Source organism: Triturus cristatus, chromosome 12, assembly GCF_964204655.1.
Source record: "Triturus cristatus chromosome 12, aTriCri1.1, whole genome shotgun sequence".
Taxonomy (NCBI): domain Eukaryota; kingdom Metazoa; phylum Chordata; class Amphibia; order Caudata; family Salamandridae; genus Triturus; species Triturus cristatus.
The window spans coordinates 661283549-661309703 of NC_140595.1; the positions used below are offsets into that span (position 1 = coordinate 661283549).

The 26155-nt window shown below is 41.1% G+C and overlaps 28 non-coding genes across 28 annotated transcripts; 18 read left to right on the forward strand and 10 right to left on the reverse strand.

Annotated features, from left to right (window-relative positions):
- The first annotated feature begins 261 nt into the window (after positions 1–261).
- On the forward strand, positions 262–343 carry TRNAS-GCU (transfer RNA serine (anticodon GCU)). The gene has a single exon. It is a non-coding gene; the product is annotated as a tRNA-Ser (tRNA).
- Positions 344–938: 595 nt separating this feature from the next.
- Positions 939–1010, forward strand: TRNAT-UGU (transfer RNA threonine (anticodon UGU)). The gene has a single exon. It is a non-coding gene; the product is annotated as a tRNA-Thr (tRNA).
- A 1174-nt stretch (positions 1011–2184) lies between these two features.
- On the reverse strand, positions 2185–2279 carry TRNAI-UAU (transfer RNA isoleucine (anticodon UAU)). Its single transcript has 2 exons — positions 2242–2279; positions 2185–2220 (listed from the first exon to the last, which is right to left on the reverse strand). It is a non-coding gene; the product is annotated as a tRNA-Ile (tRNA).
- Positions 2280–2691: 412 nt separating this feature from the next.
- On the forward strand, positions 2692–2773 carry TRNAS-GCU (transfer RNA serine (anticodon GCU)). The gene has a single exon. It is a non-coding gene; the product is annotated as a tRNA-Ser (tRNA).
- Positions 2774–3362: 589 nt separating this feature from the next.
- TRNAT-UGU (transfer RNA threonine (anticodon UGU)) lies at positions 3363–3434 on the forward strand. The gene has a single exon. It is a non-coding gene; the product is annotated as a tRNA-Thr (tRNA).
- A 1174-nt stretch (positions 3435–4608) lies between these two features.
- Positions 4609–4703, reverse strand: TRNAI-UAU (transfer RNA isoleucine (anticodon UAU)). Its single transcript has 2 exons — positions 4666–4703; positions 4609–4644 (listed from the first exon to the last, which is right to left on the reverse strand). It is a non-coding gene; the product is annotated as a tRNA-Ile (tRNA).
- Positions 4704–5115: 412 nt separating this feature from the next.
- On the forward strand, positions 5116–5197 carry TRNAS-GCU (transfer RNA serine (anticodon GCU)). The gene has a single exon. It is a non-coding gene; the product is annotated as a tRNA-Ser (tRNA).
- Positions 5198–5786: 589 nt separating this feature from the next.
- On the forward strand, positions 5787–5858 carry TRNAT-UGU (transfer RNA threonine (anticodon UGU)). The gene has a single exon. It is a non-coding gene; the product is annotated as a tRNA-Thr (tRNA).
- A 1160-nt stretch (positions 5859–7018) lies between these two features.
- Positions 7019–7113, reverse strand: TRNAI-UAU (transfer RNA isoleucine (anticodon UAU)). Its single transcript has 2 exons — positions 7076–7113; positions 7019–7054 (listed from the first exon to the last, which is right to left on the reverse strand). It is a non-coding gene; the product is annotated as a tRNA-Ile (tRNA).
- Positions 7114–8196: 1083 nt separating this feature from the next.
- On the forward strand, positions 8197–8268 carry TRNAT-UGU (transfer RNA threonine (anticodon UGU)). Its single transcript has one exon. It is a non-coding gene; the product is annotated as a tRNA-Thr (tRNA).
- Positions 8269–9442: 1174 nt separating this feature from the next.
- On the reverse strand, positions 9443–9537 carry TRNAI-UAU (transfer RNA isoleucine (anticodon UAU)). Its single transcript has 2 exons — positions 9500–9537; positions 9443–9478 (listed from the first exon to the last, which is right to left on the reverse strand). It is a non-coding gene; the product is annotated as a tRNA-Ile (tRNA).
- A 412-nt stretch (positions 9538–9949) lies between these two features.
- TRNAS-GCU (transfer RNA serine (anticodon GCU)) lies at positions 9950–10031 on the forward strand. The gene has a single exon. It is a non-coding gene; the product is annotated as a tRNA-Ser (tRNA).
- Positions 10032–10620: 589 nt separating this feature from the next.
- Positions 10621–10692, forward strand: TRNAT-UGU (transfer RNA threonine (anticodon UGU)). Its single transcript has one exon. It is a non-coding gene; the product is annotated as a tRNA-Thr (tRNA).
- A 1160-nt stretch (positions 10693–11852) lies between these two features.
- Positions 11853–11947, reverse strand: TRNAI-UAU (transfer RNA isoleucine (anticodon UAU)). The gene is made up of 2 exons: positions 11910–11947; positions 11853–11888 (listed from the first exon to the last, which is right to left on the reverse strand). It is a non-coding gene; the product is annotated as a tRNA-Ile (tRNA).
- Positions 11948–13030: 1083 nt separating this feature from the next.
- On the forward strand, positions 13031–13102 carry TRNAT-UGU (transfer RNA threonine (anticodon UGU)). The gene has a single exon. It is a non-coding gene; the product is annotated as a tRNA-Thr (tRNA).
- A 1163-nt stretch (positions 13103–14265) lies between these two features.
- TRNAI-UAU (transfer RNA isoleucine (anticodon UAU)) lies at positions 14266–14360 on the reverse strand. The gene is made up of 2 exons: positions 14323–14360; positions 14266–14301 (listed from the first exon to the last, which is right to left on the reverse strand). It is a non-coding gene; the product is annotated as a tRNA-Ile (tRNA).
- A 412-nt stretch (positions 14361–14772) lies between these two features.
- On the forward strand, positions 14773–14854 carry TRNAS-GCU (transfer RNA serine (anticodon GCU)). The gene has a single exon. It is a non-coding gene; the product is annotated as a tRNA-Ser (tRNA).
- A 589-nt stretch (positions 14855–15443) lies between these two features.
- TRNAT-UGU (transfer RNA threonine (anticodon UGU)) lies at positions 15444–15515 on the forward strand. Its single transcript has one exon. It is a non-coding gene; the product is annotated as a tRNA-Thr (tRNA).
- A 1174-nt stretch (positions 15516–16689) lies between these two features.
- On the reverse strand, positions 16690–16784 carry TRNAI-UAU (transfer RNA isoleucine (anticodon UAU)). Its single transcript has 2 exons — positions 16747–16784; positions 16690–16725 (listed from the first exon to the last, which is right to left on the reverse strand). It is a non-coding gene; the product is annotated as a tRNA-Ile (tRNA).
- A 412-nt stretch (positions 16785–17196) lies between these two features.
- On the forward strand, positions 17197–17278 carry TRNAS-GCU (transfer RNA serine (anticodon GCU)). The gene has a single exon. It is a non-coding gene; the product is annotated as a tRNA-Ser (tRNA).
- Positions 17279–17867: 589 nt separating this feature from the next.
- TRNAT-UGU (transfer RNA threonine (anticodon UGU)) lies at positions 17868–17939 on the forward strand. The gene has a single exon. It is a non-coding gene; the product is annotated as a tRNA-Thr (tRNA).
- Positions 17940–19099: 1160 nt separating this feature from the next.
- On the reverse strand, positions 19100–19194 carry TRNAI-UAU (transfer RNA isoleucine (anticodon UAU)). Its single transcript has 2 exons — positions 19157–19194; positions 19100–19135 (listed from the first exon to the last, which is right to left on the reverse strand). It is a non-coding gene; the product is annotated as a tRNA-Ile (tRNA).
- A 1083-nt stretch (positions 19195–20277) lies between these two features.
- Positions 20278–20349, forward strand: TRNAT-UGU (transfer RNA threonine (anticodon UGU)). Its single transcript has one exon. It is a non-coding gene; the product is annotated as a tRNA-Thr (tRNA).
- A 1163-nt stretch (positions 20350–21512) lies between these two features.
- TRNAI-UAU (transfer RNA isoleucine (anticodon UAU)) lies at positions 21513–21607 on the reverse strand. The gene is made up of 2 exons: positions 21570–21607; positions 21513–21548 (listed from the first exon to the last, which is right to left on the reverse strand). It is a non-coding gene; the product is annotated as a tRNA-Ile (tRNA).
- A 412-nt stretch (positions 21608–22019) lies between these two features.
- On the forward strand, positions 22020–22101 carry TRNAS-GCU (transfer RNA serine (anticodon GCU)). Its single transcript has one exon. It is a non-coding gene; the product is annotated as a tRNA-Ser (tRNA).
- Positions 22102–23936: 1835 nt separating this feature from the next.
- Positions 23937–24031, reverse strand: TRNAI-UAU (transfer RNA isoleucine (anticodon UAU)). The gene is made up of 2 exons: positions 23994–24031; positions 23937–23972 (listed from the first exon to the last, which is right to left on the reverse strand). It is a non-coding gene; the product is annotated as a tRNA-Ile (tRNA).
- A 412-nt stretch (positions 24032–24443) lies between these two features.
- Positions 24444–24525, forward strand: TRNAS-GCU (transfer RNA serine (anticodon GCU)). Its single transcript has one exon. It is a non-coding gene; the product is annotated as a tRNA-Ser (tRNA).
- Positions 24526–25114: 589 nt separating this feature from the next.
- TRNAT-UGU (transfer RNA threonine (anticodon UGU)) lies at positions 25115–25186 on the forward strand. Its single transcript has one exon. It is a non-coding gene; the product is annotated as a tRNA-Thr (tRNA).
- Positions 25187–26155: the final 969 nt, after the last annotated feature.

Genomic DNA, 26155 nt, shown 5'->3' on the forward strand with positions numbered 1-26155 from the left:
ATTGTCCTATAACATATGCTCTGTCAATTCAAAACCCCATAGAATTATATCTTGACAGTTCTGACAAAGTCTAGGGGAATCTTATGAATATTTGCAATTAGCACATAGTAAGAATTTCCCAAAAATGAAATGTAGGTCCCTGATTGGGGGAAGACGTGGAATGTGAGATCTTGCCTCAGCTGTTTTTTTCTTTTTTAGGTACAGTATATTGACACTTCAGAACCTTTTGTGAAGCAAGGTTTCAGATGGGGCTGTAGGGCAGACGAGGTGGCCGAGTGGTTAAGGCGATGGACTGCTAATCCATTGTGCTCTGCACGCGTGGGTTCAAATCCCACCTTCGTCGGAAAGCCATCAGAGTCTCTTTTGATGGCCAGCATTTCTTGTAGTATAATTACACTTACACTCTCTTTCAAGACAGAGCCAGGATCCGCTAGATGGGATCATCTGACTGTTCCATTTTAACAAATATGTCAAATAAAGTGAAGTATTTTGTGCGTAATAGAAATTAGATCTTTCATGGAGTTTCCAGAGGATTGCCTTTCACTCACTCCTGGCTTATTAACCAGTTTGGATAAATAGATTGATAAGAAAGCAGCTCTTACTCCTAAAGTTTAGGCCGTCTCAAATGAATGACTGTTAACATATGTCTGCCCCACAGAGACAGATCACTTCTAATAAGTGGGTTCTCTATATGTCACTGATTGCAGACATACTAACTAGAGCTATCGGTATGGTCTTGAATGCGAAAACTCTTATTTTCTCATATGAAAATGTAGTTTTTCATACTTCCAAAAAAAGTGCCTTAAGCATGGTCTTCAATGTGTGCGCGCACGTGGACATTCATATGCAACTACGTTTCCATACAGAGTCTCAAAATCATAGATATATTCATACCTGAGTAAGAATACATGTTGCAATTTACATCCTGCGTGCAGACTGGCCTTGTAGCTCAGTGGCAGAGCACTGGTCTTGTAAACCAGGGGTCATGAGTTCAAGCCTCATCAGGGCCTTTTTACATGAGTCTTTCTGTATGTTGTTTTCAAGTCATTCTTCCCTGGAGTCACACCTTGCTTTAGGATTGCTTTTTGCCAAGCTTCCCTTTCCTGCTTTCATATTATCAAGAAAATATCATGAAGATCATTGAATTATAAATTATTGCCTCACCCCTTCCGATCGCCTGACGAACGCCTGACAAACGCCATTCTCACCCTGCCGGGCAAGCCCTGCCGGGCAAAGCCAAATAAGCCATGCATATTTACAGTTCCTTTGAAAGGCAGAGCGAGGACTAGGACCTCTGTTCCGACTGAATCTGCATCCACAGAAAGGATGTTATAAGGCCCTACAAATTTCACCAAGGAGATGTGAAAGTCTTCCCCCATAAAATACTTTTTTTCCCAGATACCCCGGCTCTTAGGCAAATGAGGTTACTCCTCAAAACCCCACCCCCACTCACCATAAATATCCTTCTCTCCTGCTGTCCATTCAAATGATACAAGGTATCTTGTACATAGAGAGAAAGGGAGAATAGGCAGACTTGCTTCAAAGATTTGGTGACTTTGGATGGGTGGGTTGAATGAAGAAGTGAACCTGGTTTCTGGGAAAGGAGTATCGAGATGAAGATGAGGAAAAGTGAACATGGACCACATTCATAGGTTAGAGAAATACATTTAATAGGTTGAATGGTTTTGAAAAGTGAACTTCGAGCAGTAATTGTTGGTTTTTAAACTGCAAAGAAATTAAAAATGAATGTGGGATTGGAGGCACACTCTGAACAGAAAAGCACCATAAGCTGCTATGGTGCAACTCAAGATGGTGAATAGAACCTTTAATATGATGATGCTCTTCTTTTGCTAGTTTTTTCGAGTCACCTTTTATTGTAAGTAGCTGATCCAGCATTTTTTGCAGCTCTTCAGTTTATGGTTATCATGTGAGAACACAGTTTTCATCATATTTATTATTCTACAAATGTATTTTTAAATGCACTGATGTGGTGTTTGCATGAAATGCAAGATGGCACATCATGGAATGTTTAAACTGAGCATCGCGGAGGATATGTGATATTTGGCACCCAGAGGAGTAGGACACGTAGATCCTATAAGAAGTAAAGACTCTCTAGCAAGGGCCGTCCATACTCTGAGTTTAAACTTTACTTTTTGTGAAATGGTTTATGAAAAACAACACGGCTGCTCCAGGTGAGGCTCGAACTCACAACCTCGGCATGGCTCAGTGCAAGTACTGCTGTATAAGTACCGCGCGCTAACCGATTGCGCCACTGGAGCTCTCTCTTTTCACATCTCCCCAGGTGAGCCATCTACAGCTGACCAAGTAGATGACAGACACTGCTCCATCATTCACTGTGCAAGATCGACTCACATGCTAGCATGTTATCATGACTATTAAAAATACAGTCCAAACGGAATAGATTCTATAATTGTCCTATAACATATGCTCTGTCTATTCAAAACCCCATAGAATTATATCTTGACAGTTCTGACAAAGTCTAGGGGAATCTTATGAATATTTGTAATTAGCACATAGTAAGAATTTCCCAAAAATGAAATGTAGGTCCCTGATTGGGGGAAGACGTGGAATGTGAGATCTTGTCTCAGCTGTTTTTTTCTTTTTTAGGTACAGTATATTGACACTTCAGTACCTTTTGTGAAGCAAGGTTTCAGATGGGGCTGTAGGGCAGACGAGGTGGCCGAGTGGTTAAGGCGATGGACTGCTAATCCATTGTGCTCTGCACGCGTGGGTTCGAATCCCACCTTCGTCGGAAAGCCATCAGAGTCTCTTTTGATGGCCAGCATTTCTTGTAGTATAATTACACTCTCTTTCAAGACAGAGCCAGGATCCGCTAGATGGGATCATCTGACTGTTCCATTTTAACAAATATGTCAAATAAAGTGAAGTATTTTGTGCGTAATAGAAATTAGATCTTTCATGGAGTTTCCAGAGGATTGCCTTTCACTCACTCCTGGCTTATTAACCAGTTTGGATAAATAGATTGATAAGAAAGCAGCTCTTACTCCTAAAGTTTAGGCCGTCTCAAATGAATGACTGTTAACATATGTCTGCCCCACAGAGACAGATCACTTCTAATAAGTGGGTTCTCTATATGTCACTGATTGCAGACATACTAACTAGAGCTATCGGTATGGTCTTGAATGCGAAAACTCTTATTTTCTCATATGAAAATGTAGTTTTTCATACTTCCAAAAAAAGTGCCTTAAGCATGGTCTTCAATGTGTGCGCGCACGTGGACATTCATATGCAACTACGTTTCCATACAGAGTCTCAAAATCATAGATATATTCATACCTGAGTAAGAATACATGTTGCAATTTACATCCTGCGTGCAGACTGGCCTTGTAGCTCAGTGGCAGAGCACTGGTCTTGTAAACCAGGGGTCATGAGTTCAAGCCTCATCAGGGCCTTTTTACATGAGTCTTTCTGTATGTTGTTTTCAAGTCATTCTTCCCTGGAGTCACACCTTGCTTTAGGATTGCTTATTGCCAAGCTTCCCTTTCCTGCTTTCATATTATCAAGAAAATATCATGAAGATCATTGAATTATAAATTATTGCCTCACCCCTTCCGATCGCCTGACGAACGCCTGACAAACGCCATTCTCACCCTGCCGGGCAAGCCCTGCCGGGCAAAGCCAAATAAGCCATGCATATTTACAGTTCCTTTGAAAGGCAGAGCGAGGACTAGGACCTCTGTTCCGACTGAATCTGCATCCACAGAAAGGATGTTATAAGGCCCTACAAATTTCACCAAGGAGATGTGAAAGTCTTCCCCCATAAAATACTTTTTTTCCCAGATACCCCGGCTCTTAGGCAAATGAGGTTACTCCTCAAAACCCCACCCCCACTCACCATAAATATCCTTCTCTCCTGCTGTCCATTCAAATGATACAAGGTATCTTGTACATAGAGAGAAAGGGAGAATAGGCAGACTTGCTTCAAAGATTTGGTGACTTTGGATGGGTGGGTTGAATGAAGAAGTGAACCTGGTTTCTGGGAAAGGAGTATCGAGATGAAGATGAGGAAAAGTGAACATGGACCACATTCATAGGTTAGAGAAATACATTTAATAGGTTGAATGGTTTTGAAAAGTGAACTTCGAGCAGTAATTGTTGGTTTTTAAACTGCAAAGAAATTAAAAATGAATGTGGGATTGGAGGCACACTCTGAACAGAAAAGCACCATAAGCTGCTATGGTGCAACTCAAGATGGTGAATAGAACCTTTAATATGATGATGCTCTTCTTTTGCTAGTTTTTTCGAGTCACCTTTTATTGTAAGTAGCTGATCCAGCATTTTTTGCAGCTCTTCAGTTTATGGTTATCATGTGAGAACACAGTTTTCATCATATTTATTATTCTACAAATGTATTTTTAAATGCACTGATGTGGTGTTTGCATGAAATGCAAGATGGCACATCATGGAATGTTTAAACTGAGCATCGCGGAGGATATGTGATATTTGGCACCCAGAGGAGTAGGACACGTAGATCCTATAAGAAGTAAAGACTCTCTAGCAAGGGCCGTCCATACTCTGAGTTTAAACTTTACTTTTTGTGAAATGGTTTATGAAAAACAACACGGCTGCTCCAGGTGAGGCTCGAACTCACAACCTCGGCATGGCTCAGTGCAAGTACTGCTGTATAAGTACCGCGCGCTAACCGATTGCGCCACTGGAGCTCTCTCTTTTCACATCTCCCCAGGTGAGCCATCTACAGCTGACCAAGTAGATGACAGACACTGCTCCATCATTCACTGTGCAAGATCGACTCACATGCTAGCATGTTATCATGACTATTAAAAATACAGTCCAAACGGAATAGATTCTATAATTGTCCTATAACATATGCTCTGTCTATTCAAAACCCCATAGAATTATATCTTGACAGTTCTGACAAAGTCTAGGGGAATCTTATGAATATTTGTAATTAGCACATAGTAAGAATTTCCCAAAAATGAAATGTAGGTCCCTGATTGGGGGAAGACGTGGAATGTGAGATCTTGTCTCAGCTGTTTTTTTCTTTTTTAGGTACAGTATATTGACACTTCAGTACCTTTTGTGAAGCAAGGTTTCAGATGGGGCTGTAGGGCAGACGAGGTGGCCGAGTGGTTAAGGCGATGGACTGCTAATCCATTGTGCTCTGCACGCGTGGGTTCGAATCCCACCTTCGTCGGAAAGCCATCAGAGTCTCTTTTGATGGCCAGCATTTCTTGTAGTATAATTACACTCTCTTTCAAGACAGAGCCAGGATCCGCTAGATGGGATCATCTGACTGTTCCATTTTAACAAATATGTCAAATAAAGTGAAGTATTTTGTGCGTAATAGAAATTAGATCTTTCATGGAGTTTCCAGAGGATTGCCTTTCACTCACTCCTGGCTTATTAACCAGTTTGGATAAATAGATTGATAAGAAAGCAGCTCTTACTCCTAAAGTTTAGGCCGTCTCAAATGAATGACTGTTAACATATGTCTGCCCCACAGAGACAGATCACTTCTAATAAGTGGGTTCTCTATATGTCACTGATTGCAGACATACTAACTAGAGCTATCGGTATGGTCTTGAATGCGAAAACTCTTATTTTCTCATATGAAAATGTAGTTTTTCATACTTCCAAAAAAAGTGCCTTAAGCATGGTCTTCAATGTGTGCGCGCACGTGGACATTCATATGCAACTACGTTTCCATACAGAGTCTCAAAATCATAGATATATTCATACCTGAGTAAGAATACATGTTGCAATTTACATCCTGCGTGCAGACTGGCCTTGTAGCTCAGTGGCAGAGCACTGGTCTTGTAAACCAGGGGTCATGAGTTCAAGCCTCATCAGGGCCTTTTTACATGAGTCTTTCTGTATGTTGTTTTCAAGTCATTCTTCCCTGGAGTCACACCTTGCTTTAGGATTGCTTATTGCCAAGCTTCCCTTTCCTGCTTTCATATTATCAAGAAAATATCATGAAGATCATTGAATTATACATTATTGCCTCACCCCTTCCGATCGCCTGACGAACGCCTGACAAACGCCATTCTCACCCTGCCGGGCAAAGCCAAATAAGCCATGCATATTTACAGTTCCTTTGAAAGGCAGAGCGAGGACTAGGACCTCTGTTCCGACTGAATCTGCATCCACAGAAAGGATGTTATAAGGCCCTACAAATTTCACCAAGGAGATGTGAAAGTCTTCCCCCATAAAATACTTTTTTTCCCAGATACCCCGGCTCTTAGGCAAATGAGGTTACTCCTCAAAACCCCACCCCCACTCACCATAAATATCCTTCTCTCCTGCTGTCCATTCAAATGATACAAGGTATCTTGTACATAGAGAGAAAGGGAGAATAGGCAGACTTGCTTCAAAGATTTGGTGACCTTGGATGGGTGGGTTGAATGAAGAAGTGAACCTGGTTTCTGGGAAAGGAGTATCGAGATGAAGATGAGGAAAAGTGAACATGGACCACATTCATAGGTTAGAGAAATACATTTAATAGGTTGAATGGTTTTGAAAAGTGAACTTCGAGCAGTAATTGTTGGTTTTTAAACTGCAAAGAAATTAAAAATGAATGTGGGATTGGAGGCACACTCTGAGCAGAAAAGCACCATAAGCTGCTATGGTGCAACTCAAGATGGTGAATAGAACCTTTAATATGATGATGCTCTTCTTTTGCTAGTTTTTTCGAGTCACCTTTTATTGTAAGTAGCTGATACAGCATTTTTTGAAGCTCTTCAGTTTATGGTTATCATGTGAGAACACTGTTTTCATCATATTTATTATTCTACAAATGTATTTTTAAATGCACTGATGTGGTGTTTGCATGAAATGCAAGATGGCACATCATGGAATGTTTAAACTGAGCATCGCGGAGGATATGTGATATTTGGCACCCAGAGGAGTAGGACACGTAGATCCTATAAGAAGTAAAGACTCTCTAGCAAGGGCCGTCCATACTCTGAGTTTAAACTTTACTTTTTGTGAAATGGTTTATGAAAATCAACACGGCTGCTACAGGTGAGGCTCGAACTCACAACCTCGGCATGGCTCAGTGCAAGTACTGCTGTATAAGTACCGCGCGCTAACCGATTGCGCCACTGGAGCTCTCTCTTTTCACATCTCCCCAGGTGAGCCATCTACAGCTGACCAAGTAGATGACAGACACTGCTCCATCATTCACTGTGCAAGATCGACTCACATGCTAGCATGTTATCATGACTATTAAAAATACAGTCCAAACGGAATAGATTCTATAATTGTCCTATAACATATGCTCTGTCTATTCAAAACCCCATAGAATTATATCTTGACAGTTCTGACAAAGTCTAGGGGAATCGTATGAATATTTGTAATTAGCACATAGTAAGAATTTCCCAAAAATGAAATGTAGGTCCCTGATTGGGGGAAGACGTGGAATGTGAGATCTTGCCTCAGCTGTTTTTTTCTTTTTTAGGTACAGTATATTGACACTTCAGTACCTTTTGTGAAGCAAGGTTTCAGATGGGGCTGTAGGGCAGACGAGGTGGCCGAGTGGTTAAGGCGATGGACTGCTAATCCATTGTGCTCTGCACGCGTGGGTTCAAATCCCACCTTTGTCGGAAAGCCATCAGAGTCTCTTTTGATGGCCAGCATTTCTTGTAGTATAATTACACTCTCTTTCAAGACAGAGCCAGGATCCGCTAGATGGGATCATCTGACTGTTCCATTTTAACAAATATGTCAAATAAAGTGAAGTATTTTGTGCGTAATAGAAATTAGATCTTTCATGGAGTTTCCAGAGGATTGCCTTTCACTCACTCCTGGCTTATTAACCAGTTTGGATAAATAGATTGATAAGAAAGCAGCTCTTACTCCTAAAGTTTAGGCCGTCTCAAATGAATGACTGTTAACATATGTCTGCCCCACAGAGACAGATCACTTCTAATAAGTGGGTTCTCTATATGTCACTGATTGCAGACATACTAACTAGAGCTATCGGTATGGTCTTGAATGCGAAAACTCTTATTTTCTCATATGAAAATGTAGTTTTTCATACTTCCAAAAAAAGTGCCTTAAGCATGGTCTTCAATGTGTGCGCGCACGTGGACATTCATATGCAACTACGTTTCCATACAGAGTCTCAAAATCATAGATATATTCATACCTGAGTAAGAATACATGTTGCAATTTACATCCTGCGTGCAGACTGGCCTTGTAGCTCAGTGGCAGAGCACTGGTCTTGTAAACCAGGGGTCATGAGTTCAAGCCTCATCAGGGCCTTTTTACATGAGTCTTTCTGTATGTTGTTTTCAAGTCATTCTTCCCTGGAGTCACACCTTGCTTTAGGATTGCTTATTGCCAAGCTTCCCTTTCCTGCTTTCATATTATCAAGAAAATATCATGAAGATCATTGAATTATAAATTATTGCCTCACCCCTTCCGATCGCCTGACGAACGCCTGACAAACGCCATTCTCACCCTGCCGGGCAAGCCCTGCCGGGCAAAGCCAAATAAGCCATGCATATTTACAGTTCCTTTGAAAGGCAGAGCGAGGACTAGGACCTCTGTTCCGACTGAATCTGCATCCACAGAAAGGATGTTATAAGGCCCTACAAATTTCACCAAGGAGATGTGAAAGTCTTCCCCCATAAAATACTTTTTTTCCCAGATACCCCGGCTCTTAGGCAAATTAGGTTACTCCTCAAAACCCCACCCCCACTCACCATAAATATCCTTCTCTCCTGCTGTCCATTCAAATGATACAAGGTATCTTGTACATAGAGAGAAAGGGAGAATAGGCAGACTTGCTTCAAAGATTTGGTGACTTTGGATGGGTGGGTTGAATGAAGAAGTGAACCTGGTTTCTGGGAAAGGAGTATCGAGATGAAGATGAGGAAAAGTGAACATGGACCACATTCATAGGTTAGAGAAATACATTTAATAGGTTGAATGGTTTTGAAAAGTGAACTTCGAGCAGTAATTGTTGGTTTTTAAACTGCAAAGAAATTAAAAATGAATGTGGGATTGGAGGCACACTCTGAACAGAAAAGCACCATAAGCTGCTATGGTGCAACTCAAGATGGTGAATAGAACCTTTAATATGATGATGCTCTTCTTTTGCTAGTTTTTTCGAGTCACCTTTTATTGTAAGCAGCTGATCCAGCATTTTTTGCAGCTCTTCAGTTTATGGTTATCATGTGAGAACACAGTTTTCATCATATTTATTATTCTACAAATGTATTTTTAAATGCACTGATGTGGTGTTTGCATGAAATGCAAGATGGCACATCATGGAATGTTTAAACTGAGCATCGCGGAGGATATGTGATATTTGGCACCCAGAGGAGTAGGACACGTAGATCCTATAAGAAGTAAAGACTCTCTAGCAAGGGCCGTCCATACTCTGAGTTTAAACTTTACTTTTTGTGAAATGGTTTATGAAAAACAACACGGCTGCTCCAGGTGAGGCTCGAACTCACAACCTCGGCATGGCTCAGTGCAAGTACTGCTGTATAAGTACCGCGCGCTAACCGATTGCGCCACTGGAGCTCTCTCTTTTCACATCTCCCCAGGTGAGCCATCTACAGCTGACCAAGTAGATGACAGACACTGCTCCATCATTCACTGTGCAAGATCGACTCACATGCTAGCATGTTATCATGACTATTAAAAATACAGTCCAAACGGAATAGATTCTATAATTGTCCTATAACATATGCTCTGTCTATTCAAAACCCCATAGAATTATATCTTGACAGTTCTGACAAAGTCTAGGGGAATCTTATGAATATTTGTAATTAGCACATAGTAAGAATTTCCCAAAAATGAAATGTAGGTCCCTGATTGGGGGAAGACGTGGAATGTGAGATCTTGTCTCAGCTGTTTTTTTCTTTTTTAGGTACAGTATATTGACACTTCAGTACCTTTTGTGAAGCAAGGTTTCAGATGGGGCTGTAGGGCAGACGAGGTGGCCGAGTGGTTAAGGCGATGGACTGCTAATCCATTGTGCTCTGCACGCGTGGGTTCGAATCCCACCTTCGTCGGAAAGCCATCAGAGTCTCTTTTGATGGCCAGCATTTCTTGTAGTATAATTACACTCTCTTTCAAGACAGAGCCAGGATCCGCTAGATGGGATCATCTGACTGTTCCATTTTAACAAATATGTCAAATAAAGTGAAGTATTTTGTGCGTAATAGAAATTAGATCTTTCATGGAGTTTCCAGAGGATTGCCTTTCACTCACTCCTGGCTTATTAACCAGTTTGGATAAATAGATTGATAAGAAAGCAGCTCTTACTCCTAAAGTTTAGGCCGTCTCAAATGAATGACTGTTAACATATGTCTGCCCCACAGAGACAGATCACTTCTAATAAGTGGGTTCTCTATATGTCACTGATTGCAGACATACTAACTAGAGCTATCGGTATGGTCTTGAATGCGAAAACTCTTATTTTCTCATATGAAAATGTAGTTTTTCATACTTCCAAAAAAAGTGCCTTAAGCATGGTCTTCAATGTGTGCGCGCACGTGGACATTCATATGCAACTACGTTTCCATACAGAGTCTCAAAATCATAGATATATTCATACCTGAGTAAGAATACATGTTGCAATTTACATCCTGCGTGCAGACTGGCCTTGTAGCTCAGTGGCAGAGCACTGGTCTTGTAAACCAGGGGTCATGAGTTCAAGCCTCATCAGGGCCTTTTTACATGAGTCTTTCTGTATGTTGTTTTCAAGTCATTCTTCCCTGGAGTCACACCTTGCTTTAGGATTGCTTATTGCCAAGCTTCCCTTTCCTGCTTTCATATTATCAAGAAAATATCATGAAGATCATTGAATTATACATTATTGCCTCACCCCTTCCGATCGCCTGACGAACGCCTGACAAACGCCATTCTCACCCTGCCGGGCAAAGCCAAATAAGCCATGCATATTTACAGTTCCTTTGAAAGGCAGAGCGAGGACTAGGACCTCTGTTCCGACTGAATCTGCATCCACAGAAAGGATGTTATAAGGCCCTACAAATTTCACCAAGGAGATGTGAAAGTCTTCCCCCATAAAATACTTTTTTTCCCAGATACCCCGGCTCTTAGGCAAATGAGGTTACTCCTCAAAACCCCACCCCCACTCACCATAAATATCCTTCTCTCCTGCTGTCCATTCAAATGATACAAGGTATCTTGTACATAGAGAGAAAGGGAGAATAGGCAGACTTGCTTCAAAGATTTGGTGACCTTGGATGGGTGGGTTGAATGAAGAAGTGAACCTGGTTTCTGGGAAAGGAGTATCAAGATGAAGATGAGGAAAAGTGAACATGGACCACATTCATAGGTTAGAGAAATACATTTAATAGGTTGAATGGTTTTGAAAAGTGAACTTCGAGCAGTAATTGTTGGTTTTTAAACTGCAAAGAAATTAAAAATGAATGTGGGATTGGAGGCACACTCTGAGCAGAAAAGCACCATAAGCTGCTATGGTGCAACTCAAGATGGTGAATAGAACCCTTAATATGATGATGCTCTTCTTTTGCTAGTTTTTTCGAGTCACCTTTTATTGTAAGTAGCTGATACAGCATTTTTTGCAGCTCTTCAGTTTATGGTTATCATGTGAGAACACTGTTTTCATCATATTTATTATTCTACAAATGTATTTTTAAATGCACTGATGTGGTGTTTGCATGAAATGCAAGATGGCACATCATGGAATGTTTAAACTGAGCATCGCGGAGGATATGTGATATTTGGCACCCAGAGGAGTAGGACACGTAGATCCTATAAGAAGTAAAGACTCTCTAGCAAGGGCCGTCCATACTCTGAGTTTAAACTTTACTTTTTGTGAAATGGTTTATGAAAATCAACACGGCTGCTACAGGTGAGGCTCGAACTCACAACCTCGGCATGGCTCAGTGCAAGTACTGCTGTATAAGTACCGCGCGCTAACCGATTGCGCCACTGGAGCTCTCTCTTTTCACATCTCCCCAGGTGAGCCATCTACAGCTGACCAAGTAGATGACAGACACTGCTCCATCATTCACTGTGCAAGATCGACTCACATGCTAGCATGTTATCATGACTATTAAAAATACAGTCCAAACGGAATAGATTCTATAATTGTCCTATAACATATGCTCTGTCTATTCAAAACCCCATAGAATTATATCTTGACAGTTCTGACAAAGTCTAGGGGAATCGTATGAATATTTGTAATTAGCACATAGTAAGAATTTCCCAAAAATGAAATGTAGGTCCCTGATTGGGGGAAGACGTGGAATGTGAGATCTTGCCTCAGCTGTTTTTTTCTTTTTTAGGTACAGTATATTGACACTTCAGTACCTTTTGTGAAGCAAGGTTTCAGATGGGGCTGTAGGGCAGACGAGGTGGCCGAGTGGTTAAGGCGATGGACTGCTAATCCATTGTGCTCTGCACGCGTGGGTTCAAATCCCACCTTTGTCGGAAAGCCATCAGAGTCTCTTTTGATGGCCAGCATTTCTTGTAGTATAATTACACTCTCTTTCAAGACAGAGCCAGGATCCGCTAGATGGGATCATCTGACTGTTCCATTTTAACAAATATGTCAAATAAAGTGAAGTATTTTGTGCGTAATAGAAATTAGATCTTTCATGGAGTTTCCAGAGGATTGCCTTTCACTCACTCCTGGCTTATTAACCAGTTTGGATAAATAGATTGATAAGAAAGCAGCTCTTACTCCTAAAGTTTAGGCCGTCTCAAATGAATGACTGTTAACATATGTCTGCCCCACAGAGACAGATCACTTCTAATAAGTGGGTTCTCTATATGTCACTGATTGCAGACATACTAACTAGAGCTATCGGTATGGTCTTGAATGCGAAAACTCTTATTTTCTCATATGAAAATGTAGTTTTTCATACTTCCAAAAAAAGTGCCTTAAGCATGGTCTTCAATGTGTGCGCGCACGTGGACATTCATATGCAACTACGTTTCCATACAGAGTCTCAAAATCATAGATATATTCATACCTCAGTAAGAATACATGTTGCAATTTACATCCTGCGTGCAGACTGGCCTTGTAGCTCAGTGGCAGAGCACTGGTCTTGTAAACCAGGGGTCATGAGTTCAAGCCTCATCAGGGCCTTTTTACATGAGTCTTTCTGTATGTTGTTTTCAAGTGATTCTTCCCTGGAGTCACACCTTGCTTTAGGATTGCTTATTGCCAAGCTTCCCTTTCCTGCTTTCATATTATCAAGAAAATATCATGAAAATCATTGAATTATAAATTATTGCCTCACCCCTTCCGATCGCCTGACAAACGCCATTCTCACCCTGCCGGGCAAGCCCTGCTGGGCAAAGCCAAATAAGCCATGCATATTTACAGTTCCTTTGAAAGGCAGAGCGAGGACTAGGACCTCTGTTCCGACTGAATCTGCATCCACAGAAAGGATGTTATAAGGCCCTACAAATTTCACCGAGGAGATGTGAAAGTCGTTCCCCATAAAATACTTTTTTTCCCAGATACCCCGGCTCTTAGGCAAATGAGGTTACTCCTCAAAACCCCACCCCCACTCACCATAAATATCCTTCTCTCCTGCTGTCCATTCAAATGATACAAGGTATCTTGTACATAGAGAGAAAGGGAGAATAGGCAGACTTGCTTCAAAGATTTGGTGACCTTGGATGGGTGGGTTGAATGAAGAAGTGAACCTGGTTTCTGGGAAAGGAGTATCGAGATGAAGATGAGGAAAAGTGAACATGGACCACATTCATAGGTTAGAGAAATACATTTAATAGGTTGAATGGTTTTGAAAAGTGAACTTCGAGCAGTAATTGTTGGTTTTTAAACTGCAAAGAAATTAAAAATGAATGTGGGATTGGAGGCACACTCTGAGCAGAAAAGCACCATAAGCTGCTATGGTGCAACTCAAGATGGTGAATAGAACCTTTAATATGATGATGCTCTTCTTTTGCTAGTTTTTTCGAGTCACCTTTTATTGTAAGTAGCTGATACAGCATTTTTTGCAGCTCTTCAGTTTATGGTTATCATGTGAGAACACTGTTTTCATCATATTTATTATTCTACAAATGTATTTTTAAATGCACTGATGTGGTGTTTGCATGAAATGCAAGATGGCACATCATGGAATGTTTAAACTGAGCATCGCGGAGGATATGTGATATTTGGCACCCAGAGGAGTAGGACACGTAGATCCTATAAGAAGTAAAGACTCTCTAGCAAGGGCCGTCCATACTCTGAGTTTAAACTTTACTTTTTGTGAAATGGTTTATGAAAATCAACACGGCTGCTACAGGTGAGGCTCGAACTCACAACCTCGGCATGGCTCAGTGCAAGTACTGCTTTATAAGTACCGCGCGCTAACCGATTGCGCCACTGGAGCTCTCTCTTTTCACATCTCCCCAGGTGAGCCATCTACAGCTGACCAAGTAGATGACAGACACTGCTCCATCATTCACTGTGCAAGATCGACTCACATGCTAGCATGTTATCATGACTATTAAAAATACAGTCCAAACGGAATAGATTCTATAATTGTCCTATAACATATGCTCTGTCTATTCAAAACCCCATAGAATTATATCTTGACAGTTCTGACAAAGTCTAGGGGAATCTTATGAATATTTGTAATTAGCACATAGTAAGAATTTCCCAAAAATGAAATGTAGGTCCCTGATTGGGGGAAGACGTGGAATGTGAGATCTTGCCTCAGCTGTTTTTTTCTTTTTTAGGTACAGTATATTGACACTTCAGTACCTTTTGTGAAGCAAGGTTTCAGATGGGGCTGTAGGGCAGACGAGGTGGCCGAGTGGTTAAGGCGATGGACTGCTAATCCATTGTGCTCTGCACGCGTGGGTTCGAATCCCACCTTCGTCGGAAAGCCATCAGAGTCTCTTTTGATGGCCAGCATTTCTTGTAGTATAATTACACTCTCTTTCAAGACAGAGCCAGGATCCGCTAGATGGGATCATCTGACTGTTCCATTTTAACAAATATGTCAAATAAAGTGAAGTATTTTGTGCGTAATAGAAATTAGATCTTTCATGGAGTTTCCAGAGGATTGCCTTTCACTCACTCCTGGCTTATTAACCAGTTTGGATAAATAGATTGATAAGAAAGCAGCTCTTACTCCTAAAGTTTAGGCCGTCTCAAATGAATGACTGTTAACATATGTCTGCCCCACAGAGACAGATCACTTCTAATAAGTGGGTTCTCTATATGTCACTGATTGCAGACATACTAACTAGAGCTATCGGTATGGTCTTGAATGCGAAAACTCTTATTTTCTCATATGAAAATGTAGTTTTTCATACTTCCAAAAAAAGTGCCTTAAGCATGGTCTTCAATGTGTGCGCGCACGTGGACATTCATATGCAACTACGTTTCCATACAGAGTCTCAAAATCATAGATATATTCATACCTGAGTAAGAATACATGTTGCAATTTACATCCTGCGTGCAGACTGGCCTTGTAGCTCAGTGGCAGAGCACTGGTCTTGTAAACCAGGGGTCATGAGTTCAAGCCTCATCAGGGCCTTTTTACATGAGTCTTTCTGTATGTTGTTTTCAAGTCATTCTTCCCTGGAGTCACACCTTGCTTTAGGATTGCTTATTGCCAAGCTTCCCTTTCCTGCTTTCATATTATCAAGAAAATATCATGAAGATCATTGAATTATAAATTATTGCCTCACCCCTTCCGATCGCCTGACGAACGCCTGACAAACGCCATTCTCACCCTGCCGGGCAAGCCCTGCCGGGCAAAGCCAAATAAGCCATGCATATTTACAGTTCCTTTGAAAGGCAGAGCGAGGACTAGGACCTCTGTTCCGACTGAATCTGCATCCACAGAAAGGATGTTATAAGGCCCTACAAATTTCACCAAGGAGATGTGAAAGTCTTCCCCCATAAAATACTTTTTTTCCCAGATACCCCGGCTCTTAGGCAAATGAGGTTACTCCTCAAAACCCCACCCCCACTCACCATAAATATCCTTCTCTCCTGCTGTCCATTCAAATGATACAAGGTATCTTGTACATAGAGAGAAAGGGAGAATAGGCAGACTTGCTTCAAAGATTTGGTGACTTTGGATGGGTGGGTTGAATGAAGAAGTGAACCTGGTTTCTGGGAAAGGAGTATCGAGATGAAGATGAGGAAAAGTGAACATGGACCACATTCATAGGTTAGAGAAATACATTTAATAGGTTGAATGGTTTTGAAAAGTGAACTTCGAGCAGTAATTGTTGGTTTTTAAACTGCAAAGAAATTAAAAATGAATGTGGGATTGGAGGCACACTCTGAACAGAAAAGCACCATAAGCTGCTATGGTGCAACTCAAGATGGTGAATAGAACCTTTAATATGATGATGCTCTTCTTTTGCTAGTTTTTTCGAGTCACCTTTTATTGTAAGCAGCTGATCCAGCATTTTTTGCAGCTCTTCAGTTTATGGTTATCATGTGAGAACACAGTTTTCATCATATTTATTATTCTACAAATGTATTTTTAAATGCACTGATGTGGTGTTTGCATGAAATGCAAGATGGCACATCATGGAATGTTTAAACTGAGCATCGCGGAGGATATGTGATATTTGGCACCCAGAGGAGTAGGACACGTAGATCCTATAAGAAGTAAAGACTCTCTAGCAAGGGCCGTCCATACTCTGAGTTTAAACTTTACTTTTTGTGAAATGGTTTATGAAAAACAACACGGCTGCTCCAGGTGAGGCTCGAACTCACAACCTCGGCATGGCTCAGTGCAAGTACTGCTGTATAAGTACCGCGCGCTAACCGATTGCGCCACTGGAGCTCTCTCTTTTCACATCTCCCCAGGTGAGCCATCTACAGCTGACCAAGTAGATGACAGACACTGCTCCATCATTCACTGTGCAAGATCGACTCACATGCTAGCATGTTATCATGACTATTAAAAATACAGTCCAAACGGAATAGATTCTATAATTGTCCTATAACATATGCTCTGTCTATTCAAAACCCCATAGAATTATATCTTGACAGTTCTGACAAAGTCTAGGGGAATCTTATGAATATTTGTAATTAGCACATAGTAAGAATTTCCCAAAAATGAAATGTAGGTCCCTGATTGGGGGAAGACGTGGAATGTGAGATCTTGTCTCAGCTGTTTTTTTCTTTTTTAGGTACAGTATATTGACACTTCAGTACCTTTTGTGAAGCAAGGTTTCAGATGGGGCTGTAGGGCAGACGAGGTGGCCGAGTGGTTAAGGCGATGGACTGCTAATCCATTGTGCTCTGCACGCGTGGGTTCGAATCCCACCTTCGTCGGAAAGCCATCAGAGTCTCTTTTGATGGCCAGCATTTCTTGTAGTATAATTACACTCTCTTTCAAGACAGAGCCAGGATCCGCTAGATGGGATCATCTGACTGTTCCATTTTAACAAATATGTCAAATAAAGTGAAGTATTTTGTGCGTAATAGAAATTAGATCTTTCATGGAGTTTCCAGAGGATTGCCTTTCACTCACTCCTGGCTTATTAACCAGTTTGGATAAATAGATTGATAAGAAAGCAGCTCTTACTCCTAAAGTTTAGGCCGTCTCAAATGAATGACTGTTAACATATGTCTGCCCCACAGAGACAGATCACTTCTAATAAGTGGGTTCTCTATATGTCACTGATTGCAGACATACTAACTAGAGCTATCGGTATGGTCTTGAATGCGAAAACTCTTATTTTCTCATATGAAAATGTAGTTTTTCATACTTCCAAAAAAAGTGCCTTAAGCATGGTCTTCAATGTGTGCGCGCACGTGGACATTCATATGCAACTACGTTTCCATACAGAGTCTCAAAATCATAGATATATTCATACCTGAGTAAGAATACATGTTGCAATTTACATCCTGCGTGCAGACTGGCCTTGTAGCTCAGTGGCAGAGCACTGGTCTTGTAAACCAGGGGTCATGAGTTCAAGCCTCATCAGGGCCTTTTTACATGAGTCTTTCTGTATGTTGTTTTCAAGTCATTCTTCCCTGGAGTCACACCTTGCTTTAGGATTGCTTATTGCCAAGCTTCCCTTTCCTGCTTTCATATTATCAAGAAAATATCATGAAGATCATTGAATTATACATTATTGCCTCACCCCTTCCGATCGCCTGACGAACGCCTGACAAACGCCATTCTCACCCTGCCGGGCAAAGCCAAATAAGCCATGCATATTTACAGTTCCTTTGAAAGGCAGAGCGAGGACTAGGACCTCTGTTCCGACTGAATCTGCATCCACAGAAAGGATGTTATAAGGCCCTACAAATTTCACCAAGGAGATGTGAAAGTCTTCCCCCATAAAATACTTTTTTTCCCAGATACCCCGGCTCTTAGGCAAATGAGGTTACTCCTCAAAACCCCACCCCCACTCACCATAAATATCCTTCTCTCCTGCTGTCCATTCAAATGATACAAGGTATCTTGTACATAGAGAGAAAGGGAGAATAGGCAGACTTGCTTCAAAGATTTGGTGACCTTGGATGGGTGGGTTGAATGAAGAAGTGAACCTGGTTTCTGGGAAAGGAGTATCAAGATGAAGATGAGGAAAAGTGAACATGGACCACATTCATAGGTTAGAGAAATACATTTAATAGGTTGAATGGTTTTGAAAAGTGAACTTCGAGCAGTAATTGTTGGTTTTTAAACTGCAAAGAAATTAAAAATGAATGTGGGATTGGAGGCACACTCTGAGCAGAAAAGCACCATAAGCTGCTATGGTGCAACTCAAGATGGTGAATAGAACCCTTAATATGATGATGCTCTTCTTTTGCTAGTTTTTTCGAGTCACCTTTTATTGTAAGTAGCTGATACAGCATTTTTTGCAGCTCTTCAGTTTATGGTTATCATGTGAGAACACTGTTTTCATCATATTTATTATTCTACAAATGTATTTTTAAATGCACTGATGTGGTGTTTGCATGAAATGCAAGATGGCACATCATGGAATGTTTAAACTGAGCATCGCGGAGGATATGTGATATTTGGCACCCAGAGGAGTAGGACACGTAGATCCTATAAGAAGTAAAGACTCTCTAGCAAGGGCCGTCCATACTCTGAGTTTAAACTTTACTTTTTGTGAAATGGTTTATGAAAATCAACACGGCTGCTACAGGTGAGGCTCGAACTCACAACCTCGGCATGGCTCAGTGCAAGTACTGCTGTATAAGTACCGCGCGCTAACCGATTGCGCCACTGGAGCTCTCTCTTTTCACATCTCCCCAGGTGAGCCATCTACAGCTGACCAAGTAGATGACAGACACTGCTCCATCATTCACTGTGCAAGATCGACTCACATGCTAGCATGTTATCATGACTATTAAAAATACAGTCCAAACGGAATAGATTCTATAATTGTCCTATAACATATGCTCTGTCTATTCAAAACCCCATAGAATTATATCTTGACAGTTCTGACAAAGTCTAGGGGAATCGTATGAATATTTGTAATTAGCACATAGTAAGAATTTCCCAAAAATGAAATGTAGGTCCCTGATTGGGGGAAGACGTGGAATGTGAGATCTTGCCTCAGCTGTTTTTTTCTTTTTTAGGTACAGTATATTGACACTTCAGTACCTTTTGTGAAGCAAGGTTTCAGATGGGGCTGTAGGGCAGACGAGGTGGCCGAGTGGTTAAGGCGATGGACTGCTAATCCATTGTGCTCTGCACGCGTGGGTTCAAATCCCACCTTTGTCGGAAAGCCATCAGAGTCTCTTTTGATGGCCAGCATTTCTTGTAGTATAATTACACTCTCTTTCAAGACAGAGCCAGGATCCGCTAGATGGGATCATCTGACTGTTCCATTTTAACAAATATGTCAAATAAAGTGAAGTATTTTGTGCGTAATAGAAATTAGATCTTTCATGGAGTTTCCAGAGGATTGCCTTTCACTCACTCCTGGCTTATTAACCAGTTTGGATAAATAGATTGATAAGAAAGCAGCTCTTACTCCTAAAGTTTAGGCCGTCTCAAATGAATGACTGTTAACATATGTCTGCCCCACAGAGACAGATCACTTCTAATAAGTGGGTTCTCTATATGTCACTGATTGCAGACATACTAACTAGAGCTATCGGTATGGTCTTGAATGCGAAAACTCTTATTTTCTCATATGAAAATGTAGTTTTTCATACTTCCAAAAAAAGTGCCTTAAGCATGGTCTTCAATGTGTGCGCGCACGTGGACATTCATATGCAACTACGTTTCCATACAGAGTCTCAAAATCATAGATATATTCATACCTCAGTAAGAATACATGTTGCAATTTACATCCTGCGTGCAGACTGGCCTTGTAGCTCAGTGGCAGAGCACTGGTCTTGTAAACCAGGGGTCATGAGTTCAAGCCTCATCAGGGCCTTTTTACATGAGTCTTTCTGTATGTTGTTTTCAAGTGATTCTTCCCTGGAGTCACACCTTGCTTTAGGATTGCTTATTGCCAAGCTTCCCTTTCCTGCTTTCATATTATCAAGAAAATATCATGAAAATCATTGAATTATAAATTATTGCCTCACCCCTTCCGATCGCCTGACAAACGCCATTCTCACCCTGCCGGGCAAGCCCTGCTGGGCAAAGCCAAATAAGCCATGCATATTTACAGTTCCTTTGAAAGGCAGAGCGAGGACTAGGACCTCTGTTCCGACTGAATCTGCATCCACAGAAAGGATGTTATAAGGCCCTACAAATTTCACCGAGGAGATGTGAAAGTCGTTCCCCATAAAATACTTTTTTTCCCAGATACCCCGGCTCTTAGGCAAATGAGGTTACTCCTCAAAACCCCACCCCCACTCACCATAAATATCCTTCTCTCCTGCTGTCCATTCAAATGATACAAGGTATCTTGTACATAGAGAGAAAGGGAGAATAGGCAGACTTGCTTCAAAGATTTGGTGACCTTGGATGGGTGGGTTGAATGAAGAAGTGAACCTGGTTTCTGGGAAAGGAGTATCGAGATGAAGATGAGGAAAAGTGAACATGGACCACATTCATAGGTTAGAGAAATACATTTAATAGGTTGAATGGTTTTGAAAAGTGAACTTCGAGCAGTAATTGTTGGTTTTTAAACTGCAAAGAAATTAAAAATGAATGTGGGATTGGAGGCACACTCTGAGCAGAAAAGCACCATAAGCTGCTATGGTGCAACTCAAGATGGTGAATAGAACCTTTAATATGATGATGCTCTTCTTTTGCTAGTTTTTTCGAGTCACCTTTTATTGTAAGTAGCTGATACAGCATTTTTTGCAGCTCTTCAGTTTATGGTTATCATGTGAGAACACTGTTTTCATCATATTTATTATTCTACAAATGTATTTTTAAATGCACTGATGTGGTGTTTGCATGAAATGCAAGATGGCACATCATGGAATGTTTAAACTGAGCATCGCGGAGGATATGTGATATTTGGCACCCAGAGGAGTAGGACACGTAGATCCTATAAGAAGTAAAGACTCTCTAGCAAGGGCCGTCCATACTCTGAGTTTAAACTTTACTTTTTGTGAAATGGTTTATGAAAATCAACACGGCTGCTACAGGTGAGGCTCGAACTCACAACCTCGGCATGGCTCAGTGCAAGTACTGCTTTATAAGTACCGCGCGCTAACCGATTGCGCCACTGGAGCTCTCTCTTTTCACATCTCCCCAGGTGAGCCATCTACAGCTGACCAAGTAGATGACAGACACTGCTCCATCATTCACTGTGCAAGATCGACTCACATGCTAGCATGTTATCATGACTATTAAAAATACAGTCCAAACGGAATAGATTCTATAATTGTCCTATAACATATGCTCTGTCTATTCAAAACCCCATAGAATTATATCTTGACAGTTCTGACAAAGTCTAGGGGAATCTTATGAATATTTGTAATTAGCACATAGTAAGAATTTCCCAAAAATGAAATGTAGGTCCCTGATTGGGGGAAGACGTGGAATGTGAGATCTTGCCTCAGCTGTTTTTTTCTTTTTTAGGTACAGTATATTGACACTTCAGTACCTTTTGTGAAGCAAGGTTTCAGATGGGGCTGTAGGGCAGACGAGGTGGCCGAGTGGTTAAGGCGATGGACTGCTAATCCATTGTGCTCTGCACGCGTGGGTTCGAATCCCACCTTCGTCGGAAAGCCATCAGAGTCTCTTTTGATGGCCAGCATTTCTTGTAGTATAATTACACTCTCTTTCAAGACAGAGCCAGGATCCGCTAGATGGGATCATCTGACTGTTCCATTTTAACAAATATGTCAAATAAAGTGAAGTATTTTGTGCGTAATAGAAATTAGATCTTTCATGGAGTTTCCAGAGGATTGCCTTTCACTCACTCCTGGCTTATTAACCAGTTTGGATAAATAGATTGATAAGAAAGCAGCTCTTACTCCTAAAGTTTAGGCCGTCTCAAATGAATGACTGTTAACATATGTCTGCCCCACAGAGACAGATCACTTCTAATAAGTGGGTTCTCTATATGTCACTGATTGCAGACATACTAACTAGAGCTATCGGTATGGTCTTGAATGCGAAAACTCTTATTTTCTCATATGAAAATGTAGTTTTTCATACTTCCAAAAAAAGTGCCTTAAGCATGGTCTTCAATGTGTGCGCGCACGTGGACATTCATATGCAACTACGTTTCCATACAGAGTCTCAAAATCATAGATATATTCATACCTGAGTAAGAATACATGTTGCAATTTACATCCTGCGTGCAGACTGGCCTTGTAGCTCAGTGGCAGAGCACTGGTCTTGTAAACCAGGGGTCATGAGTTCAAGCCTCATCAGGTCCTTTTTACATGAGTCTTTCTGTATGTTGTTTTCAAGTCATTCTTCCCTGGAGTCACACCTTGCTTTAGGATTGCTTATTGCCAAGCTTCCCTTTCCTGCTTTCATATTATCAAGAAAATATCATGAAGATCATTGAATTATAAATTATTGCCTCACCCCTTCCGATCGCCTGACGAACGCCTGACAAACGCCATTCTCACCCTGCCGGGCAAGCCCTGCCGGGCAAAGCCAAATAAGCCATGCATATTTACAGTTCCTTTGAAAGGCAGAGCGAGGACTAGGACCTCTGTTCCGACTGAATCTGCATCCACAGAAAGGATGTTATAAGGCCCTACAAATTTCACCAAGGAGATGTGAAAGTCTTCCCCCATAAAATACTTTTTTTCCCAGATACCCCGGCTCTTAGGCAAATGAGGTTACTCCTCAAAACCCCACCCCCACTCACCATAAATATCCTTCTCTCCTGCTGTCCATTCAAATGATACAAGGTATCTTGTACATAGAGAGAAAGGGAGAATAGGCAGACTTGCTTCAAAGATTTGGTGACTTTGGATGGGTGGGTTGAATGAAGAAGTGAACCTGGTTTCTGGGAAAGGAGTATCGAGATGAAGATGAGGAAAAGTGAACATGGACCACATTCATAGGTTAGAGAAATACATTTAATAGGTTGAATGGTTTTGAAAAGTGAACTTCGAGCAGTAATTGTTGGTTTTTAAACTGCAAAGAAATTAAAAATGAATGTGGGATTGGAGGCACACTCTGAACAGAAAAGCACCATAAGCTGCTATGGTGCAACTCAAGATGGTGAATAGAACCTTTAATATGATGATGCTCTTCTTTTGCTAGTTTTTTCGAGTCACCTTTTATTGTAAGTAGCTGATCCAGCATTTTTTGCAGCTCTTCAGTTTATGGTTATCATGTGAGAACACAGTTTTCATCATATTTATTATTCTACAAATGTATTTTTAAATGCACTGATGTGGTGTTTGCATGAAATGCAAGATGGCACATCATGGAATGTTTAAACTGAGCATCGCGGAGGATATGTGATATTTGGCACCCAGAGGAGTAGGACACGTAGATCCTATAAGAAGTAAAGACTCTCTAGCAAGGGCCGTCCATACTCTGAGTTTAAACTTTACTTTTTGTGAAATGGTTTCTGAAAAACAACACGGCTGCTCCAGGTGAGGCTCGAACTCACAACCTCGGCATGGCTCAGTGCAAGTACTGCTGTATAAGTACCGCGCGCTAACCGATTGCGCCACTGGAGCTCTCTCTTTTCACATCTCCCCAGGTGAGCCATCTACAGCTGACCAAGTAGATGACAGACACTGCTCCATCATTCACTGTGCAAGATCGACTCACATGCTAGCATGTTATCATGACTATTAAAAATACAGTCCAAACAGAATAGATTCTATAATTGTCCTATAACATATGCTCTGTCTATTCAAAACCCCATAGAATTATATCTTGACAGTTCTGACAAAGTCTAGGGGAATCTTATGAATATTTGTAATTAGCACATAGTAAGAATTTCCCAAAAATGAAATGTAGGTCCCTGATTGGGGGAAGACGTGGAATGTGAGATCTTGTCTCAGCTGTTTTTTTCTTTTTTAGGTACAGTATATTGACACTTCAGTACCTTTTGTGAAGCAAGGTTTCAGATGGGGCTGTAGGGCAGACGAGGTGGCCGAGTGGTTAAGGCGATGGACTGCTAATCCATTGTGCTCTGCACGCGTGGGTTCGAATCCCACCTTCGTCGGAAAGCCATCAGAGTCTCTTTTGATGGCCAGCATTTCTTGTAGTATAATTACACTCTCTTTCAAGACAGAGCCAGGATCCGCTAGATGGGATCATCTGACTGTTCCATTTTAACAAATATGTCAAATAAAGTGAAGTATTTTGTGCGTAATAGAAATTAGATCTTTCATGGAGTTTCCAGAGGATTGCCTTTCACTCACTCCTGGCTTATTAACCAGTTTGGATAAATAGATTGATAAGAAAGCAGCTCTTACTCCTAAAGTTTAGGCCGTCTCAAATGAATGACTGTTAACATATGTCTGCCCCACAGAGACAGATCACTTCTAATAAGTGGGTTCTCTATATGTCACTGATTGCAGACATACTAACTAGAGCTATCGGTATGGTCTTGAATGCGAAAACTCTTATTTTCTCATATGAAAATGTAGTTTTTCATACTTCCAAAAAAAGTGCCTTAAGCATGGTCTTCAATGTGTGCGCGCACGTGGACATTCATATGCAACTACGTTTCCATACAGAGTCTCAAAATCATAGATATATTCATACCTGAGTAAGAATACATGTTGCAATTTACATCCTGCGTGCAGACTGGCCTTGTAGCTCAGTGGCAGAGCACTGGTCTTGTAAACCAGGGGTCATGAGTTCAAGCCTCATCAGGGCCTTTTTACATGAGTCTTTCTGTATGTTGTTTTCAAGTCATTCTTCCCTGGAGTCACACCTTGCTTTAGGATTGCTTATTGCCAAGCTTCCCTTTCCTGCTTTCATATTATCAAGAAAATATCATGAAGATCATTGAATTATAAATTATTGCCTCACCCCTTCCGATCGCCTGACGAACGCCTGACAAACGCCATTCTCACCCTGCCGGGCAAGCCCTGCCGGGCAAAGCCAAATAAGCCATGCATATTTACAGTTCCTTTGAAAGGCAGAGCGAGGACTAGGACCTCTGTTCCGACTGAATCTGCATCCACAGAAAGGATGTTATAAGGCCCTACAAATTTCACCAAGGAGATGTGAAAGTCTTCCCCCATAAAATACTTTTTTTCCCAGATACCCCGGCTCTTAGGCAAATGAGGTTACTCCTCAAAACCCCACCCCCACTCACCATAAATATCCTTCTCTCCTGCTGTCCATTCAAATGATACAAGGTATCTTGTACATAGAGAGAAAGGGAGAATAGGCAGACTTGCTTCAAAGATTTGGTGACTTTGGATGGGTGGGTTGAATGAAGAAGTGAACCTGGTTTCTGGGAAAGGAGTATCGAGATGAAGATGAGGAAAAGTGAACATGGACCACATTCATAGGTTAGAGAAATACATTTAATAGGTTGAATGGTTTTGAAAAGTGAACTTCGAGCAGTAATTGTTGGTTTTTAAACTGCAAAGAAATTAAAAATGAATGTGGGATTGGAGGCACACTCTGAACAGAAAAGCACCATAAGCTGCTATGGTGCAACTCAAGATGGTGAATAGAACCTTTAATATGATGATGCTCTTCTTTTGCTAGTTTTTTCGAGTCACCTTTTATTGTAAGTAGCTGATCCAGCATTTTTTGCAGCTCTTCAGTTTATGGTTATCATGTGAGAACACAGTTTTCATCATATTTATTATTCTACAAATGTATTTTTAAAT